The following is a 22519-nucleotide window of genomic DNA, read 5'->3' on the forward strand; positions in this document are numbered from 1 at the left end:
GAAATATAAGCAAAAGGCAAAATATTACAAGAGAAAAAAAGAAATTGAAGCCATTGCAGCAAAGGCATTAGAATTAAAAAGGAAACTATTCATTTTAATTTTGAATAGGATGCGTACATTAGATAAAATGGTTAATGTACTGAAATCACAAAGCAAAAGGAAAAGAGTAGTGAACAGAACAAACTTTTGTAAAGTGTTTTTAGGAAAATGGATGCATAGTTCAAGTAGTGAACCTTTTTTTAATGAAGAGAGTTATTTTCAAAGTAATAGTTTGCTGCATGCAGTTGACACCAGAGGTCGTGCTTATGAAGTGAAAAATGGTTGCATAATGGAGAAAGAGATAATGGTTCCAAGAGATGAGGTACAAGTGATGGCGGATGAGGCTATGGGGAGACGTCCTAAAGCCCCAGTGTACACTTGGAATTGTAGTAGTATTTGCACTGTGCGTCAGGAATCTATTGATAAATTTTGTGAGTTTCTAAGAGAATATAGTAAAAAAAGTGTAAAACAGAAGATTACGGTGCTTCAAAGTCTAGATCCATGCAGAGTGAGAGAGAATACTGGTTTGCAGGGTCATTCTCTGGCTTGTCTATCTAGAAAAGTGTGTAATAGTGTTTTCCATCATTTTAGGATGCTGGCTGTTCATCATACTGAAATGAGAAAGTTTGTGAGACGGTTGTATTTTGCTAAAAGTCCAGCAATAAAGTTAGATGAATTGAATAGGGCTCTGTTCCGTGGATCGGTATCAGATGTAGAGAAGGTTGTTGATGAAATTCAGTTTTGTTACTTTGGTCCTGAACAAAACAGTGCAGAAAAGGACACAGTAAATGAGGAAGAAGTGGAAGAGAATGTAGAACCCTCTGTAAGTAAGACATTTAATGATCACATAACAAAATTTGAAAAAATCTCTAATGAAAGACCAAATATTACTTGTATTTGTTGCCGCAGAACTCATTATAGAAAACAAACTAGGAATGTTGATCTCTACAGAAAGAGTGAAAATGAAGATAATTATAAGTGGAAAGATTTTGCCACATATATATTTCTAGAAAATTGTTTTGAATTGGGTGAAGATCAGCGTATTTGTAAATACTGTTACAACAAGTTAGAGGAAAATAGAATGCCGACCAGAGCTGTACATAATAATTTAGAATTGGATGCTATTCCTGCTGAACTTTCTGAATTAAATACATATGAGTCTATACTTATTCAATGTGTTCATCCGTTCCAGACCATAGTACGTATGGAGCCCAAAACTGGTAAATTACCTCCTTCAGATTTACTGAGAGGTTTAAAAGGTAGAGTGGTGTATTTGCCCTTGGATTTGAAAAAAAATATGGAAACTATTGATGCGGATACTTTGGAAACTGAACCATTAGTTATTCTGGTTAATGGTGTACCTACAAAGAATAAGAAGATTTGGCAGGAGCTGGTAGATGTACGGAAAGTACAAAGAGCAAATTTGTATTTGAAAAGGAATAACAAATGGTATGAATCAATTTATATAGAAGAAGAAGATTTACAAGAAGACACAGAAACATCAACTGGACAAATTGAAAAAGTGGACAAGTCAAAGGAAGAAGAAATTTATGAACATTTTAGCATACATCCTCTTCATTCAAAAGAAGTTATGGGAGACAATATTGATCTGTTTCAGATGAAGAAAGCAAAAGGAACTCCCGTGAGTGTATGGGAGGAGAGCTTGGAAGCTCGATGTTTTCCCCAGCTGTTTCCTAAAGGAAAAGGAGGACGATACGATGAACGTCCAGAACAGATTCCAGCTTCTGAGTATCGGACTACAAGACTATATGCTGAAGATCCCAGATTTCGACAAAGTATTCCTTATTTGTTCCATCTTTTATTTGAAAGCGACTTGTCTGCACTGTCTTATGCAGTAAATCACATTTTAAAAAGTAGAGTACATTTACAAAATGTGTCTGCTAAGGATTTTATGGAGAAAGTGCAGCACCGAGATGATCATTTGGAAACACAACTGATCAATCTGATGGCTTGTCAGCGTGGGACAAATGAATATTGGTACCGACGCCATGGTGAATTAAAATGCATGGTACGGAATTTAGGAACACCAACATGGTTCCTTACCCTAAGCTGTGCTGAGTACGCTTGGGATGATTTACTGGATTTTCTACGAGAGGCAAATTCAAACATTAAAAACATCGAATACAAGACAGCAGGAGAACTGTGCTCATTGGATCTGGTTAATGTTTGCAGATATTTCAATCATAGATTTGAGGCTATGATGTCCTTCATCTGCAATAAAAAAAATCCACCTCTAGGAGAAGTTGTGGATTTCTTTTGGAGAAAAGAGTACCAGGCAAGAGGTGCTCCTCATATTCATATGCTGTTGTGGATCAAGGATGCCCCAAAGTTTGGAACAGATGCTGATGAAGCAGTGTTATCTTACATTGAAGAATATGCAACATGTGCTATACCAAAAAGCACAGAAGAGAAAAAGTTAAAGGAGCAAGTTTTACGTTTCCAGTCATCGGTGTGGAAAATACTGTCGACGGAAATACAAGAGCAAAGAAAAATACTACACTAAATGTCGATTTGGATTTCCTAGACCTGTTCTTTCAAATGGAAGAGTAAACAGTTTTATGTCATCTGTGAGACATACTATCACAAGAAAATCACCTAAGAATACCTACAACCTAAAAAGAAAAGAAGAATCAAAAAATATAAATGACTACAACCCAGTCATTTTATCCATGTGGAATGCTAACATGGATATACAGTATGTAGCTGACAATTCCATTGCTGTTGCTCGATATGTAACGTCTTACATTACTAAATCTGAAAAAACTGAATTGAAAGAAATGTGGGAAGAGATTTCTCACGAGAAGACTGTCAGTAAGAAGCTGTACAGTTTCAGTTTAAAGATGTTATCGCATCGAGAAATTGGATCCTACGAATGTTCAGATAGGTTATCTTCTGCAAGTCTCTACTCGAAATCAAGAAGAATAATTTGGGCAAGTTTAGGCCTTGCAGCAATGAGAAATCGGGTACTGAAATCTGTTGGAGAAATTGAATATTTGGCCGAGAATGACCCAGAAAGTACAGATATTTTGAAATCAAACATGTTGGACACATATTATCCAAAAAGAAGTCATCATCTGGAGAACATGTGTCTCTATGAAGTGCTGCAGAACTACATTTATTCACGGAAAGCCGCAGAAGACATCAACAATGGAAAATATAAAGTCATTGGTGAGGAAGGATGTTTGGTGAAGCAAACAAAAGGAAGTTTGATAAATCACAGGAAGCTGAGTTGCGACACTACTGACAAAAAGGAATTTTACTATTTGGCTCTTTTACAGCTGCTTAAACCATGGCGTACAGAGGATGAACTACTGGGAGAATTTCAAAGCTATGAAGATTCTTTTAATGCTTGCAAAGACAGCATACAATGCAGTACATTCTCAACTTATCTGCAAATGTTAAATGAAGAAATTGAACAGGAAACTACAATTGCAGCTGAAGTAGCTAGAGACAGTTCTCAAGACAGCCAAAGTTCAGGAACACTCAGTCAAGATCCCCTAGGACAACCAATCGTTGAAAATGAAGCATCAATAGCCATGAATGAAGTGGAAACGGCTATGAATCAAGCTCAAGAAGAATTTATAGACTTACAAAATTTGGAAAGACAACTGAATGAAGAGCAGCAACAAATTTATGAAGAGATCAGAAGCAAAATTGATCACGGATTTCTACATGAAAAAAAAGAGTGCTCATGCACATCATTTCATCCAATCAGGATGTATGTAAGTGGACAAGCTGGAACTGGAAAAAGTTTCTTAATAAAAGTCTTTAGAAGCTACCTACAGCAAAAAACGGATTCTACTTTGTCTTGTGTGGTTACTGCTCCAACTGGGTTAGCAGCCTATAACATAAAAAGAATCACCTTACATCGTTTGCTAATGTTACCAGTGGAGCATGAGAACAAAATACAATACAACAAGCTAACTGGAGAAGCATGCTTGGAAGTTTCAAGAGTATTGAAGAAGATGCAAGTTCTCATTATTGATGAGGTGAGCATGGTATCAAACTTAATGCTTGCCTTTGTGCATTTAAGAATGCAGCAAATTCTAAGGACAGACTATGACGTGTTATTTGGTGGAAAACATGTCATAGTTTTTGGGGATCTTCTACAACTTACTCCAGTTAAAGGACAACCAGTGTTTAATACTGTGACACATGAAGACACAAAGAAGTCATTGGGAAGCATCGGTAATGCAAATATTTGGTCCTTCTTTGAGTACAAGGAACTTACTACTAATATGAGGCAAGCAAACGATGAAGAATATGCAAGTATTCTGAAAGATATCAGAATTGGACTACTCACAGAAGTTGGCAAAAAAGCATTACAGAGTCGGCTGCTACATAATTTATTTCCAAAGGAAGAAATAGTTGCAGAGAAGATATACAAGAACATTGCAGAAAAGAAAAGTGTCATCTGCTTAATGCCAACTCTACGTGAATGCTCAATATTCAATGAGGAGCTTTTAAAATTGGAAAAGGAAGATATCAGGAAATTGGAAGCAGTGGACAAAATTGAGGATGGAAGAATTACTATCACATTAACAGGCACACTGAAAAATAAATTGGATTCACTAGAGAAGAACATTTCCAAAACAGCTGGATTAGAAAAAAATCTATATGTTTGCATGAACTGTAGAGTATTTTTAAGGAGACATTTGAATGTTGAAAAAGGTTTAGTTAATGGAGCTATGGGAAGAGTTGTGGGTTTTATTAATTATCAGAAAAAAGATGGAATTGAATGTTTAAAAATAAAATTTGATCAGATAGAAGAAGTTAAAGACATTTGTCGTTGTTCAGTTCGTTTCATGCTTGTGAAAGACTTATATGTACGTAGGAAGCAGTTTCCGTTTTCGCTAGCATATGCTGTAACTATTCACAAGTCTCAAGGATTGACTGTAGATTGTGCTTTTGTGAACATTGGTTCAACTGTGTTCAAAGAAGGTATGGCTTATGTAGCTTTGTCACGAGTGAAAACATTATCTGGTTTATTCATGATAGACTTTGATGACTCAAAAGTTAGTGCTGATACAAATTGTGTAAAGGAGTATAATAGATTAAGAAGAACCTATGCTCCTCATTTAGGTCAGTATCCTGTGTTGGAGAAACGTGTAGTTTCTCGTAAAAGGAGAAATGAGAATATCTGTAATGAAGAGGTAGAGAGGAGGAAAAAAAAGAGGAGTGATGTAATTGCAAGCAAAAAGAAAAAGGAAAATGAAGAAGAGGTTGTAGGATGTCATTTTGAAAATAGCTCTGGTGTCAACTGCTACGCTAATGTAGTGCTGAATGTTGCATTTTATCTGGAAAGTGTGCAAGAGCAGATAATAGTAAATCAGAGAAAAATATTCTGTTCTGAGTTGAGTCTCCTTTTTCAAAAGCTGAGTAATGATAAAACTCAAATAGAAAGTGCTAGTGAAATTAGAAAACTTTTAGATGTATGTTCAGGACGAACACAGTTTTCTCAAAATGTACAGCAAGACGCACAGGAATTCTTGATGTATTTTCTTCAGGCACTGGAAGAAGAAGGGGTTCCCATTGAAAATTTGTTTGGTCTCTCTTATAAATGGGAACATAGTTGTGAAAACTGTTACAATGCATGTGGCTCTAATGTTGATTCTGAAAGGTTTATTTATTTAACATTGCCAGAAAGTAAAACAGTCACTTTTGCTAAATTAGTTAAAGATGCTAATCATAACATGGAATGCAGTGAGTGTCAATCTGAAATGTTTTCAACGTTACTTTTAAAGGAATACGGACAATATGTAATTTTAATGATGCAACGATGTAAAGCTGATGGTTCAAAATTGGATACTTTAATAAAGAAGTTTACAGGACAGCAATTATCAATTTCAGGAAAAACTTTTGTAACAGTTGCAATAATTTTCCATGAAGGACCTACTGTTACTTCTGGACATTACACAGTTTATCTTAAATGTGAAAAAGGCTGGACACTGTAATGATTCAAAATTGATTTTCAAGCAACGTTTGCCTTTTGATTTAGCAAATTCCTATCTAATCTTCCTGAAACCTAAATTTTAGAGAGACTTGGCAAGATGTGTACAAAACTATTTTACCATTTTATTGGATTACCATTGGAATTTTCAAAAAAAACGATTTTTCAAATTATCATTTGGCCTAATGGAAAGGTAACCAATTGTAATGTGGACTTTTTAAATTTTTAATGAAACTTTGGAAAATCAAAAATTTAGACAAAATCGGTAACATCTGCACAATTTAAATTTTGGAATGTTATTGGATTGCCATTGGAAATTTATTCAAAAAAGATTTTTAAAATTACTATTTGGCCATGAGGAAAGGTAAACAATTGTATTGTGGACTTATTTAATTATTAATTAATCTTTCGGAAACCAAAATTTTAGAGAGAATCGGTAACATCTGTCCAATTTAAATTTTGGAATTTTATTGGATTACCATTGGAAATGTAATCAAAAAAGAATTTTAAAATTAGCATTTGGCCTAAAGGAAAGGGAACCAGATGTATTGTGGAGTTATTTGAGATATATTATTTTTGTGATTATGCTTCTGTAACAAAAATGTCAGACGGTTTTTTTAAGAAATAAGTATTGATATTAGTTGATATTTTTTTTAGAATATTATGCATTTCTATAATGTTATGTTTAAGTTAAAAGAGATTCTGGGCTTTTTTTATACAATCTTTGAGATTGTTATTTTTTTTTGCCCGCTGTTAAATGATGAATGCAATTGCTTTCACAATTTATAGTGAAATGCAATATATTCTGAAAACAGCCAAAAAAAGGCAAAACATTTTTTGGGAAAAACATGTAAATACTTGTACTGTGTAATATATTGATTTATTAAATATTAATACTTTTTTCTTTTTTTTCAGATTGTGAAAGAAAATTTTCAAAAAAAACCAACCATTTTTTCAAGTAATTTCAATTACATTTTAATTAAAAATTAAATTGTTGGGTGGGACAGGTAACTGAGAAATTAGAAGGTCTCTTTCTTCCACTTTATCTCAAAAAGATTTTTAGTATTTAGTTATTAATTCCTCAAGGATCTTGAGATGTGGTAATTGATTTTTAGTGTTTTTAAAAAAATAAAAAAAAATACGCTTACCTAAAAAAGTTTTAAAGAAAAAATAAAAAAAAGTTGAGAGGTAAGGTTGGCTCTTAAAAGAGCCGTTGTGTTCATGCAGGGACAGAGGAAAGGAAGTATGGGAACATTAGCTGGTAGGACAAATGTGCTGATCTATTTTGTTGTTAATGAGGGAAACACTGGTCTCCCTATGAACAATTAGATCATGGCAAAATGAACACCGCATAGTAACCCTACCAAACCGAGGGTTCATTTCCAGAGGTTCAGAAAAAGGTGAATGTGCCCCCACAGATGAAGGGCTCTGCTGAGCTTCCGAAGAAGGACTCGGCTGAGCTGCTGTGGATGTGCTTGCTCGACTCACTGAAGGGTTGCCCCTAGTATGTTGTGCATGTGTCCTAGGATGCACATCCTCAAGGTGTCTCAACATAGTGTGATTCCCAAAGGAATACTTCTTGTTGGGATTACCTCGCGAAAGTACACGCTGGCACAGCTTGCAAGTCACCAAGGCAGCATTGACTTTTTTCTCACCCTCTGGAAAACTGAAATACTCCCATATGAAAGAGCTCTTCTGTTTCCTCTTTCTCTGCCTGATGGTGGTGCTGCTAGCCTCACTCTCAGCAGAAGAGTGCTGTTCTGCCATCGTATCACAAAGACAAGTCAGCTCCTTCTCCTAAGGGATCACAAGCAGAAATGAGGGGAATGGGTGTGGTGTAGGAGAGTTCTAGAACTGAAAGTAGTTTCAACCAATCAAAAGTTGTGTTTCATGATCACATGACCCACCGTGCGCGTACGTTACGCTTACGGTGCGCTTACGGTAAAAGTGCGCATGCGCGTAAAAAAGACATGCGCTTGCGCGCATGCGCAAAACAGTCACTCTACAACACTTCCGCGTAACGTGCGCGTGTAGCGTACACGCCTACGCGCCCCACGCACAGTACGCGCGGCTACGCAAATTGCGTAACTATACGCAAACAGAGTAGATAAATTACGAACATTGCATAAACCGTACGCTTACCGTGCGCTTACCGTACGCGCACTAAAAAAAAAAAAAAAAAAAAAAAAAAATTTTCTATGTTATACTAATATATCTTACCTGTTTGGTAAAAAAAAAGAGAAAACTTGATATATTGCATAATTTTTTTTTTTTAAAACATAGTGTTTTAAGAGAATAAAAAGTTAAAAAAAAACTTGTTTTTTTTTTAAAAAAAACACATTTAAGATAAGAATTTATAATTAAAAAATCATACAAAATCAATAAAAAAAAATATGGGAATCACATATGTTATAGGTAAGAATTAGCATTTAAAAAACCATAAAATTCACTGAAAAAACCATGGGTTTCACACACGTTATAGTTAGAAATTAGCATTTAAAAAACCTTGCAAATTCACTGAAAAAAACATAGGTTTCACACATGTTATAGTTAGGGATTAGCATTTAAAAAACCTTGCAAATTCACTGAAAAAACCATAGGTTTCACACATGTTATAGTTAGGAATTAGCATTTAAAAAACCTTGCAAATTCAGTGAAAAAACCATAGGTTTCACACACGTTATAGTTAGCTGGACATTTCACTCGTAAAAAACCAATGAAATTTTCCCGTTATAGTTAGTTAAGCTAACTATAACTCGCGCGCCCGCAATGCACTGCTGATGACGTCACATATTACATCACTCATGACATGGTCAGTGACATCACTCATGACATCACTGATGACATCTCAAATGACATCACTGATGACATCACTGATGACATCATCCATGTGATGGAGTGGCAGATCTCCTCTCACCCTAATATAACCTTTGATACACACATTCAAAAATAGAGACTGAAATTTTCAAAAAAATGGACATACCAATACCAATTACAACAACCTCTTCAATAATTCTAAGAACCACATAAACATCCACTCATTCACCAACAGCCCTGTACAGTCACTCATTCGTGTACTCACACATCATATGTACTCATACACCAATACATCCTGTTACGCAATGCCACTCATCCACAGAGTTACTGACACACATAGTCACTCATGAAAAAAAGAAAGAAACATACATTTACTTGCATATACAGTTATACACACACCACCACACTTACTTCTACAGAAACTTACACATACTTAGTCTTTTAAACAATCACTTATAGAAACACATACTTATTCATACAGGAACTCTTTCAATCTCTCACTCTCACATATACTCACTTATATACACCAATAGTCACATATACTAGTTTAAAACATATGTAGTTACTCATAAAGACACTATTGAGACAGCCATTCACTCACTAACACACCCATACACACACTCTTCCACCCATACAGTCCTGCACATATGCTGTCTTCAACACATACAAACAGTGAGTCACTCATTCATGCACCTATGCACTACGTAATACCCCCCACCGAACCATATAGACACTGATACTCAAAAAACCAACTAATAACCTATATAGACACTCATGTAGCTACTCACCAACCCATGCAGCCACTTATACACAAAGTGAGAGACTGATACAGATATTTACATATTTAAACATTACTCACTAAGCCATGTATTCACTAAGATACACTTAATCAGTCAGTTACACAATCAATTTTTCAAAAACAAATCATCCATTTAGACACTTATATACCCATTTATTCTTCCATCGACCTTGAGATATACATATATAAAACATATTTAATTTTCTGAAAAACACACATTCACTGGATGATGTCATCAGTGATGTCATCAGTGATGTCATTTGAGATGTCATCAGTGATGTCATGAGTGATGTCACTGACCATGTCATGAGTGATGTAATATGTGACGTCATCAGCAGTGCATTGCGGGCGCGCGAGTTATAGTTAGCTTAACTAACTATAACGGGAAAATGTCATTGGTTTTTTACGAGTGAAATGTCCAGCTAACTATAACGTGTGTGAAACCTATGGTTTTTTCACTGAATTTGCAAGGTTTTTTAAATGCTAATTCCTAACTATAACATGTGTGAAACCTATGGTTTTTTCAGTGAATATATATATATATATATATATTGCTCCTCCGTTTGCTCAGGTGTGCCTACCGCCTCCAAACCAGGGGGCGCGTCGACGAACGGACCTCCCAAGCACGGTCCGGTAACATTCAACAAAACTTCCTCTCAAGTAGGGAAGTCGACGCCATGTCTTTGTGCTCCAATAATTCCCTTTATTAGGTCAGCTTAAAACGTTGGACGCGTTTCGCTTGTCCTGCAAGCTTGTTCACCAACATTACACATAAAGTTTGCCACCATTTTAAGTGCTTCGTGCATGCGCAATGCATGTCGAACTACCAATTCATAGAGAATGACAACAGACTCGTAGTTCCTAGTATACAAAACGACTGTTCGTGAACTCAGAGAAGGTATAAATATGTGAACATATTGCATATTAATACACTTGATATTTCATTGTCAATAAAAACAATTATTATTATTATTATCATTATTATTTATTTTTGTAGAGCGCGTAGTCACCCGGAGGTATCCCAGCGCTAAACGATCCTATCTCCTGAGTTCAGTGGGAAAAGGGAAAGAGGAGGGAAAGGGAAGAGGAAGGGGAGGGGGACACGAGGGATCAAGGTTAAAGACAGACAAAGTTCACTGAGGGAAAAGGTGAGTTTTGAGCTGTTTCCTGAAGCGGAGATAATGCGGTTCGAGTCGCAAGACGCGGGGGAGTGAGTTCCAGAGTCGTGCAGTATGGACTGAGAAACGTCTTCCTCCTGACCGGGCTTTCTTGAATCTGGGGGTGGCAATGAAGTTTTCCGTGTCCGAGCGGAGGGGTCTTGAGGATTTGTAGGATGTGATGAGTTTCTTAAGAACAGGGGGGCCTTGATTTTGTAATAGTTTGTGAGCTAGACACAGGGCCTTGAATTTGACCCGCTCTCTTATGGGAAGCCAGTGGAGGAGTTTTAGGGCCGGTTTGGCCGACGCTCTGGCAGGAGTCTTTGTGAGAATCCGGGCCGCGGTGTTCTGAACTCTCTGAAGTTTGTTCAGCGTCGCTTCAGGGGCGCCCAGGTAGATCACATTGCTGTAATCAAGCCTCGAGAGTATTAGGCCTTGAATAAGCAACTTTTGGGAGTTGGTGGGCAGGAGGGGCAGGACTTTCCTTAACGATTTCAGGAGCCCGAAACAAGTCCCGGCTACTTTCTTCGCCTGCACGGTAAACGAGAGGTCGGTGTCGAGCCACACACCCAGACTTTTTACTTCATCTTTGGGTTCAGGGGGAGGGCCCAGACAGGCTGGCCAGATGTTCGGGGAGAGTATGGGTCCTTTCGGGCCGAGGAGCAGAACCTCCGTTTTTGATCCATTTAATTTTAGGGCTGAGGTGTTCATCCAGCGATGGACCTGCGCAAGGCAGTTAAGTAAGTCTGCTGGTTGTTGTCTGGGGTGAGATAGTGAAACAACTAATTGTGTGTCGTCGGCGTAACTGATGACGCTCACTTCGAATGGGATGATGACTTCCTCCAATGTGGACATATAGATATTAAATAATGTGGGGCTCAGGGAGGAGCCCTGAGGCACGCTACATTGGAGGGGAATATCGGAGGAGCGGGCGTTATTCTCCCAGATCTGATAGGTCCGATGCGCCAGAAAGGATGAAAGCCAGGCTAGCGCAGAGCCCTCTACACCAGCTCCCTTGAGTCTTTTGATGAGAAGTTGGTGATTGACGGTATCGAAGGCCGCACTTAGGTCGAGGAGGATCACTGCCACTGATCCTCCTCCGTCCAATAGCGCTCTGGCCTCCTCTACCGCTGCCAAGAGGGCGATGTCCGTGCCCTGCCCTGGACGAAAGCCCGTCTGGGAGCTTTTTAGTATGTTATTGACCTCCAGGAACTGGGAGAGTTTTTTATTAACCAGTTTTTCAGCAATCTTGCTGATTCCCGGAAGTAAGGAAATGGGCCTATAGTTAGCCAGATTTTCAGGGTCGAGAGAGGGTTTCTTTAACAAAGCTTTCACAACTGCCGCCTTCCAGCTCGGGGGTACAACTCCCTGTTGGAGTGAGGTGTTGATCAGATGGGTCATGGGGGGAATAATCGTGGGGGCTACCTCCTTAAGGATTCGAAGCGGGGCGGGATCCCTGGGAGAGCCGCTTTTTATGGATTTTAACGTGTTTCCCACTTCTTCGGTCGTAACTTGACCCCAAGAGAGGAGATGACTGGATGTTGGGGGGTGCGGGAGATCGTTTTCCTCGCAAGAGGTCGCGGGGGGAATTAGGTCGAGAATTTTTGGGATTTTGTCATGAAAAAAATCTGCCAATTGTTGGCATTTTATCTGGTCCGCTTTGGGGTCTGTGGAGTGTCTCGGTCCAGGAACTGGGGTTTTCAGGAGATTTTTTAGGATAGCGTAGGATTCCTTGCTGGAGCATACTGCTTTCTCTATTCTTTCCTGAAAGAAAGCGCTTTTAGTTTTTCGGATGGCAATTTTATAATTTTAAAGTGAGGTAGAATAAACATCTTTGTTTATCTCCGATTTATCTTTTCTCCAGGAGCGTTCCGTTCTCTTGCACTCTTGGCGCAGGGCTTTAAGCTCTGGAGTATACCAAAGGGCCGAGGGTATTCTTTTAAAATGTTTGAAGGAGGAAGTTTTGGGGATGAGTGCGTCTAGGGAGGAGGTGATCCATTCGTTAAACTGCTTATAGGCTGTGGCAGGATCGGTGGAGAGCTCAGGGGTGGACTCTGCAAGGGCGGCGGCCCATTCCTCAGGAGCAAGTTTGTGCCACCGTCTGTCAGTGACCTGAATTTTAGTAGTTTGGGGGTTGGTGGTGGGTATTTCCCAGGAGATAGGGACAAGAAAGTGGTCCGTCCATGGAAGGACCAAGGGTGGCCTAGTGGTGATGGTTGCCACATTAGTGAGGACGGGATCCAGTAGGTGTCCCTTCTCATGGGTGGGCTCATTGTTAACCAGTCGGATATTTAGTGACAGTAGGTCTTGAAGGAGGTCGGCGGCTATCCGGTCCGTGGGGTCTTTGAAGTGTAAGTTCAGGTCACCTAGGACGAGGAGGTTAGAGGCAGAAGATGCTAATTGTGAGACTGATTCAGTGACAGCATTAAGGAATTTTCCAGGAGTGCCCGGGGGGCGGTAGATCAATAGCCCTGACAGAGAGTGAGCTGGGGAGGATTGAATGGAGAATTGGCAGCTTTCGCAGTCCTCAATATGGGCATTAGAAATTCTACACATGAGTTGCTCCTTAAAGATTATGGCTACCCCCCCTCCCCTCCCTTTAGGTCTGTGTACAGCTTGACAGAGGTACCCTGGGGGCAGAGCCATAACAGTGTCCGAATCGGTGCTGTCTGATAGCCACGTTTCGGTAAGAAAAAACAGATCAAAGTCGTGATCTTGAATTAACAAATTTGTTTCGAGCGCATGTTTTGGAAGGGAGCGGCAATTAAGAAGTCCAATCTTGAGTCCGGGTTTTGTTGAGCTGATGAGGGTCGGGGTGCAGCGCATACAGTTAAAGAAGGGTTCACCTTCGGTGTGCGTGTGGTGGCAGGCCAAGATATCCTTAGGTTGGAATGCGCGGAGCATGTCTCCGGTATACATCACGCGATCACAAGGAATATCCGACAGAGTCTCTGGGCCTGGGTCCGTCTGGGCCCGGACAGGCCCAGACGGGCTTGCCTTTGGCACGCCTTTGGCACGCCTTCGGCGTGCTGACGGCGCGCCCGCTGCGCCCGTCCGCTGCGCGTACGCGGGACGCACATGTTTAAATAGGTGAAAGGGGGCGTGGCCTCTAGCGAGTGGGCGTGGCCAAAGACCGGCTCACAGGCTGCTGGCGCTGACGCCGATGATTAGGGCGTTCCCGGCCGATCGTGGTCTCACTGAGCACAATCAGGTGAGGGAATGGGTAACAGTGTAAATAGTACAACAAATTTCAATGTTTAAAAACAGAGATTCAAGTGAGTTAAAATTAGCGCTCCCGGCTGTGCCTCAGGAGAAAGGTTCTGTAATTCTGTAAAGAAATAAATTTAAAAACTGTATAATACAGAATCAGTGGAACAGAATGGGCTAATATAAATATAAGCACTATTCTTAACCGCACGTGCTGCCCTAGTGGGCCTACTCTCCACGTACAGAATTGTTTTAATCATAGCAGCAAATTTTTGAAGTTACTGACAATTCATATTTGTAATCGGTTAAGCCCCAGTGGGCAATACCATAATTTTGAGTTCAAGATTCATTTAACGCAAACTACTGTTGTAACCAAGTCTGTTGAATTATAATGTGTTTAAGTGCCGATAAAACCACAAAACTTTAAAGAAAATACAATGACAAACAAAATAGAATTTTAAAATATACTGCACGGAGAGGGAGTGGAACTCTCTACTATTCTATAAATGTGTGTGGAAGTCTTCTTCTATGTTAAGCCCTTCGGGGATTTTAGTATTGAGCCTGATGATATAGTTAGATTCTAATCTCCTCAATTTTTTAACCCGATCACCTCCTCTCTCACTCAATGGGACTGTATCGATTACAAAATATTCAAGTCCTGTGGTGCTTCTATTGTGGAATTGGTCAAAATGTCTTGCTACGGGATAGGTTTTATCTCCGTTCTTTATTGCCCTTAAATGTTGTAAGATACGCTTGTGTACAGGAAGTATTGTACTACCGACATATCGTAACCCACACGGGCAGCGGAGTACGTACACAGCGAATTCAGATTTACAAGAATAATGGCCCTTGATTTTGATAATGTTTGATGTTAGGCCTCCCACAAAGCTAGAGGTATTCTTGCCATGGGCACATGCCTTGCATTTGACACATTTGATAAAGTCTTCTTTTTTGCTGAGCCAACTCTGAGTTGCTCGATATATCGACTCCACAGCACCACATGGTCCTGCCATTCTCTGGAGAACTGTACTTGGACCACCTGCTCCTCCCACCAGCCCATATGCAGATTCGCATAGCTGGGGGCGAAGCAGGTGCCCTTCGCAGTCCCACATACTTGGTGAAACAATTCACCATTGAATAAAAAATAGTTATTGTCAAGGCAGGTCTTAGTCATGGATAGTAGCATCTGGGTGTGATGCCATAGCTGTAACGGCCTACCACCCAGATAGTATTTAACGGCATTCAGGCCATCGGCATGTCTAATGCTCGTGTACAAAGTAGTTGCATCAATAGTCATCAAAACAAAATCCAATTCCCAAGGTATATCATAAATTTTCCGAAGAAAATCACCCGTATCCTGTAAAAAGGACGGGAGTTTTTTGACCAAGGGATTAATAAAAGAATCTACATACTTAGAATTGGATTTCACCAAGTATGTGGGACTGGGATGGGCACCTGCTTCGCCCCCAGCTATGCGAATCTGCATATGGGCTGGTGGGAGGAGCAGGTGGTCCAAGTACAGTTCTCCAGAGAATGGCAGGACCATGTGGTGCTGTGGAGTCGATATATCGACGGCCTTTTTGTTGTATGGAAAGGCACACAGGAAAGTGCACGTGATTTTGTTAACAAGCTACAAAACAATGACCTCAATTTAAAATTGACCTATGAACTTAGTTCATCTAGTGTCAATTTTTTGGATGTGACTATTTACACTGTAGGTGATAAACTTGAAACGAAACTCTACCGCAAGGCCACGGATGGCAATACTCTATTACATGCGACGAGCTTTCATCCTAACAACTTGGTGAGGAGTATTCCCTATGGCGAATGTCTTAGAGCCATGAGGAATTGTAGTAATAATGAGGATCTCAATACAGAACTCATGGTTTTGAAAGCTCGTTTTGCGGCTAGAGGCTATCCTAAAGAATGGGTAGACAAGGCAGTTTGGAAGGCCAGGAAGAAATCGAGAGAAGAGATTCTGTTTAATCACCGCAAGAAGCAATTGACATCGGAGAGTGAGAGAGAAAGCAGTTGTAGATTGATCACTAGTTTTAACACACAAGAGGGCAATCTAAGAAGAATCTTGCAAAAACACTGGCATATTATTGCAAACGATCCCATTCTTAAAAAATCTGTGGGACGTAGGCCATTGATAACTTTTAGAAAGGCTAAATCACTCAAGCAATCCTTGGTGAGCAATATGCTTCCAAAGATAAAAGCCAAAACTACTCAGAGTTGGCTCAGCAAAAAAGAAGGCTTTATCAAATGTGTCAAATGCAAGGCATGTGCCCATGGCAAGAATACCTCTAGCTTTGTGGGAGGCCTAACATCAAACATTATCAAAATCAAGGGCCATTATTCTTCTAAATCTGAATTCGCTGTGTACGTACTCCGCTGCCCGTGTGGGTTACGATATGTCGGTAGTACAATACTTCCTGTACACAAGCGTATCTTACAACATTTAAGGACAATAAAGAACGGAGATAAAACCTATCCCGTAGCAAGACATTTTGACCAATTCCACAATAGAAGCACCACAGGGCTTGAATATTTTGTAATCAATACAGTCCCATTGAGTGAGAGAGGAGGTGATCGGGTTAAAAAATTGAGGAGATTAGAATCTAACTATATCATCAGGCTCAATACTAAAATCCCCGAAGGGCTTAACATAGAAGAAGACTTCCACACACATTTATAGAATAGTAGAGAGTTCCACTCCCTCTCCGTGCAGTATATTTTAAAATTCTATTTTGTTTGTCATTGTATTTTCTTCAAAGTTTTGTGGTTTTATTGGCACTTAAACACATTATAATTCAACAGACTTGGTTACAACAGTAGTTTGCGTTAAATGAATCTTGAACTCAAAATTATGGTATTGCCCACTGGGGCTTAACCGATTACAAATATGAATTGTCAGTAACTTCAAAAATTTGCTGCTATGATTAAAACAATTCTGTACGTGGAGAGTAGGCCCACTAGGGCAGCACGTGCGGTTAAGAATAGTGCTTATATTTATATTAGCCCATTCTGTTCCACTGATTCTGTATTATACAGTTTTTTAATTTATTTCTTTACAGAATTGTTTTTATTGACAATGAAATATCAAGTGTATTAATATGCAATATGTTCACATATTTATACCTTCTCTGAGTTCATGAACAGTCGTTTTGTATACTAGGAACTACGAGTCTGTTGTCATTCTCTTTGAATTGGTAGTTCGACATGCATTGCGCATGCACGAAGCACTTAAAATGGTGGCAAACTTTATGTGTAATGTTGGTGAACAAGCTTGCAGGACAAGCGAAACGCGTCCAACGTTTTAAGCTGACCTAATAAAGGGAATTATTGGAGCACAAAGACATGGCGTCGACTTTCCTACTTGAGAGGAAGTTTTGTTGAATATATATATATATATATATATATATATATATATATATATATATATATATATATATATATATATATATATATACACATATATTAATTCACCCACATATTTGTGTGTATATATATATATATATATCTTCACTGAAAAAAACAACAGATTTCAGGGACGTTATAGTTAGACATTAGCATTTAGAAAAAACGTCGAAATTCACTGAAAAAAACACATGTTTCAGGGACGTTATAGTTACACTTGAATTTCACTTGTACAAAACCAGAGAAATCAAGCTGTTATAGTTAGCTGAGCTAACTATAACTCGCGCCCCAGCAATGCACTACTGATGACGTCATATATTACATCACTCATGACATTGTCAGTGACATCACTCATGACATAACACCTATATACATAAGACATGTCTGCCTGTGCAACTGAACAACAGAACAGAACTAAGAAGATTTGACCACCTATAAGAGAAGCTACCGCTTTTTAAGCTACCATCTTCAGATGCATAACACATATGCGAATACATGTACAAGTAGACATATACTTCAGTCTGGAGAGCACGCAGACCTTTAAACTTGACAGCTTGCACTTCCCATTTGAATTTAGAAACAGGTGAGAAAAGTACAGAGAGAAGCAAGAGAATTGCAAAAAACAAAAAAAAGGTGCAGAAAGAGTAAGAAATGTGCAGAAAGATGCAAGAGAAGTGCAGAAAGAGGCAAGAAAGTTGCAGAAACAGGCAAAGGAGGTTCAGAAAGAGGGAACAGGGGTACAGACAGAGGCAAGAGAGGTGCAGAAAGAGGAAAGAGGGGTGTAGAAATTTTCAAGAGAGAGGCAGAAAGAAGCAGGAGCAGTGCAGAAAGAGGCAAGAGGGGTGCAGAAAGAGGCAAGCGAGGTACAGAAAGAGGCAAGAGAGGTACAGAAAGAGAGATGAGGGGCGCAGAAAGAGGCAAGAGGGGTGCAGAAAGAGGCAAGCGAGGAGCAGAAAGAGGCAGGAGAGGTGCAGAAAGATGGAACAGGAATACAGAAAGAGGCAAGAGAGGTGCAGAAAGAGGCAAGCGAGGTGCAGAAAGAGGCAGGAGAGGTGCAGAAAGAGGGAACAGGGGTACAGAAAGAGGCAAGAGGGGTACAGAAATAAGCAAGCAAGGTGCAGAAGGAGGCAACGGAGGTGCAGAAACAGACAGAGGTGCCGAAACAAGCAAGAGAAGTGTTGAAAGAAGCAACAGAGGTGTAGAAAGAAGAAATAGAAGTGAATAAAGAGAAAAGACAGTTGCAGAAAGATAAAAGCGAGATGGAAGCAAGAGCAGTGTTCCTGCTCTCGCTTCCATGAAGTGAAGCAGAGTTTGCTATGACAACTGTCATAGCAAACTGCAATGTCCCGGGGGATGGGCACCCCGGGACATTGTTGGAGCTGGCCCTGGGGTGTTGCGGTCCCCAGGGCCATGGAGGGCTCCTGGAGGGGGGCCACATGCCCCCCACCAAGTTTAAACCCAAGGGCGGTGGTGGTCTCTGGGGCTGGGGGTCCACAATGGACCCTCGCCCTTAATTTCTGTATGCCCTGGGGAGGTTGTGGTCAATGAGACAGTGTGAGGGGACAGGAGCCCCCCACACTTGTTATTAAAAATTGAAGCCCCGGGGAGATGGCGGTCCCCGGGTAAGCGTGGGGGCCGTGTACCCCCTCATATTATTAACACAGCCCTGGGGAGGTGGCAGTCCCCAGGTTTCAGAGGGCCCGCATAACAATTATGCATTGCCTCAGGGACCAGGCCCACCTGGGGGCTTAAATGAAAAAAAGCGCAGGAGACCGAGCTTCATTTAAAAAAAAGATATGGCAGGCTTTGACACCCTCTACTTAAATACAGTAAAAAATTGACAAAAGGAAAAATGCTTTTTTAGGCCCTGGGGGTCCCTGTGGGACCCCCTGAGCCGACCTAGTGGGTCAGGGTGTTTCTACCCTGACCCCTTTTCTTTTTTTAACCTTTTTTCTTGTGACTCGGTTCAACCAAGTAACAAGATGGCTGACAAAACTTCCTGGTCTGAAGTGTTGGCATCCAATCAGAGATAAGCTCGTATTCGGAAGGGTTCACGGATCCACCGCGGTCACCAGATACTAATATTTTTTTATAAATGAATTTCTCAGCAACTACTGAACGGATTTACACCATTTAAAAAAGGGTTGCTTTCTGAACCAAGAGCTATCTTTTTGCCAAAGTTGGTGTAAGTCCGTTCAGCAGTTCGGGCTGTAGCCTTGTCTATTTTTGGGACACCCCTTTTTTCTCAGCCCCCACTTGATGAATCCCCAGAAACTTTTAAGAGAGGAGCTGACCGGAGCAGGCCATAAGTTTTGAAAATTTCGCGACGATTCGTCAAATGGTGCCAAAGATATTGGCAAAAGAGAAACGCTTTTTGAATAGAAACAAGGTCCTAACTAAAACTACCAACTGGCGACCGCCAAGAGGTTATATATATATATATGAGCTCAACGCTGTAATTCTTCTCTTACTTGAACCAACCGCAACCAGATGTTATACATTTTAAATGTTTAATTATCATAGCATTTAAATCAATGAACATAACTTGTCGATTTCCAGTTCTCTTGCCAGCTGTGACCAACCAAATGTCACTTAAGAATCATTGACAAAGTGTAAAGTTGCATTGAAAAAACATAGCGGCTTCGTGGAGTAACGAAAAACCGCAGAGTATGTCTTCACTGTTTACTATAATGAAATCACATGACTATTTAAAAACACTTCCTGGTTGACTAACGCTATACTCGTGAGCAAGGGATTTTTATCCCGAAACGCGTAGAGTTGGTCGTTTGTTCGATGCTTCAATAAAGACTGTTTGGAAGCTAAGAGTTGTCCGTGGTTGCTGTTGGTTCAAGTAAGAGAAGAATGACGATTCTCCAATTATCATACAGAGAGAATCTTGATTTCATTAAAGACAACGGAGGCTGACATTATGCAATAACTTTTATTGCTGCCCAAGATATGCAGCCCTTCAAAGTGTAACCATTACATCATGAATAAAACATTCCAAAACAGCATAGCAAAGCGCCATAGCAACCAAGTGTCTTCCTCTTAGAGCTGCGAAAAACGTTAAGACAACTTCATCCACGCTGAACGATGATCTGGATTTAAAAGGAAGTTGAATCTAGAAAAAAGAACATAAAATTGAAAGCAACAAGGTCAAAGATAAACAACCACCAGGGAGCGGTAGGAGGGATAATGTCAGCCTCCGTTGTCTTTAATGAAATCAAGATTCTCTCTGTATGATAATTGGAGAATCGTCATTTCATTACAAGACCGGAGGCTACATTATGCAAGTTTAAAACTTTGCAATGCTATGTTGCTTACATGTTCTACAGGCTTAAGGTAAAATTTAACAAAGGTTGAAGCATTTCACCAATCAGCTGCTTTGAGGATATCTGAAAGAGAACCTCCACCCCAGAAAACCTTGCTAGCCATAGCACCTCGAGAGAGTGAGCACCAAATTTGGAAAGGTCAATACCGGCATCCATCATCACTGTTCTAACCCACCTAGAGATAGTAGCAGAAGAAACAGCCTTGTAGGGTTTTACAAAGGAAATCAGTAACTGATTCTCATTAATAGGTCTCAAAACACTCATTTTCTCTTCATAAACTTTCATACAACTTACCACACAGAGTATGGGACAGTCGAAAAAGGAAGGATAGAAAATATTTTCTGACATAGTCTTAGTTCTCTTCCAAACTTCAAACAACACGCCATCAGGAGAATAAAAATTAGAAATCTCTAATGCTTTAACGTCTGACACGCGCCTGAAGGATATAAGGCATAATAAGGTAGCTAGCTTAATGGAGAGTTGCTTTCTTGTTAATAAGGAATTATCAGGCCAAGAAGAAAAAAGTTCAAAAATGAGGTTTACATTCCATAAGGAATCATACCTAGCTTTAGGAGGGCGTTTGAGTTTAATTCCCTTCATCACCCTGCGAATTAGGGGGTCAGAACCTATTGAAAAATCATTTAATAAAGAATGTCCTGAGGAAATTGCTGATCTATAACAATTAACCGTTCTATAGCAAAGGCCTGACAAATAATTCTGCTAAGAAATTTGCAATCTCAATTACAGGTGCATCCACGGGATCCAAGTCCCGTTCCAGGCACCAGCTATGCCATTTCTTCCAAGAACCGGTATATCTTCTCCTTGTTCCTGGAGCCCAAGATTCATCCAGAAGAACTTTAGCTTCTCCCGAAAGGCCAGAATATCTTCTTGAACCCCTGAAATCTTCCAAGCAAGAGGGTTCATTTTTTCTTCTAAGAGAAGAGGGTGTACTTCCCCATCTGGGCCCTGAAGGAGATCCAAGCTCCCTTGGATGAAACGTGGGAAATCTATTGCCAACTCCATCACGGATGGGAACCAAACTTGAGAACTCCAAAAAGGAGTGATTAGAACAATGCGGCAACGCTCCGTTCAAACTTTCAAGAGTACTCTCTGAATTAGTGCGAAAGGAGGGAATGCATAACAGCTGGGTGTGTCCCATGATTGAAGGAGAGCATCCACTGCAAGAGCTAGAGGGTCCGGTCTCCAACTGAAAAACTGATCTATCTGAAAGGTTAGCCTGCTCGCAAAGAGATCCAGCTTGAAAGGACCCCAGAGGTTTTGCAGTTTTTGAAAAATCAAAGGATTGAGTTTCCAATCGCTTGAATCCTTCAGAAACCTTGAGTTCCAGTCTGCTCTTGTGTTCAAATGGCCTGGGATGAATTCTGCTCTTAGAATTATTTTCTGATTCCAACAGAAGTACCAAATCCTTTGTGCCAGGTCCGCGAGGATCTTGGATTTGGCTCCACCCAAGCGATTGATGTAAGAAACAGCTGTAAAGTTGTCTAGCTTGATAAGAACTACGCTGTTTTTCAATATATCCTTGAAACTCATTAGAGCGTTCAAGCTGGCCATCATTTCCAGACTGTTTATGTGTAAGGGAAGTTCCTTCTGGGACCACCTCCCTCCAGTTCCCATATTCCCTAATCTTGCACCCCAACCCAGACTGCTCGCATCTGATTCTAAGGTGTATTCCGGAAAATTCCCGAATATTGCCTTTCCATTCCAGCTGTCTAGATTGTAGCGCCACCAAAGGAGATCCTCCCGAGCTTCCAGGGAC

The sequence above is a fragment of the Triturus cristatus genome, chromosome 6, assembly GCF_964204655.1.
Source record: "Triturus cristatus chromosome 6, aTriCri1.1, whole genome shotgun sequence".
Lineage (NCBI taxonomy): Eukaryota > Metazoa > Chordata > Amphibia > Caudata > Salamandridae > Triturus > Triturus cristatus.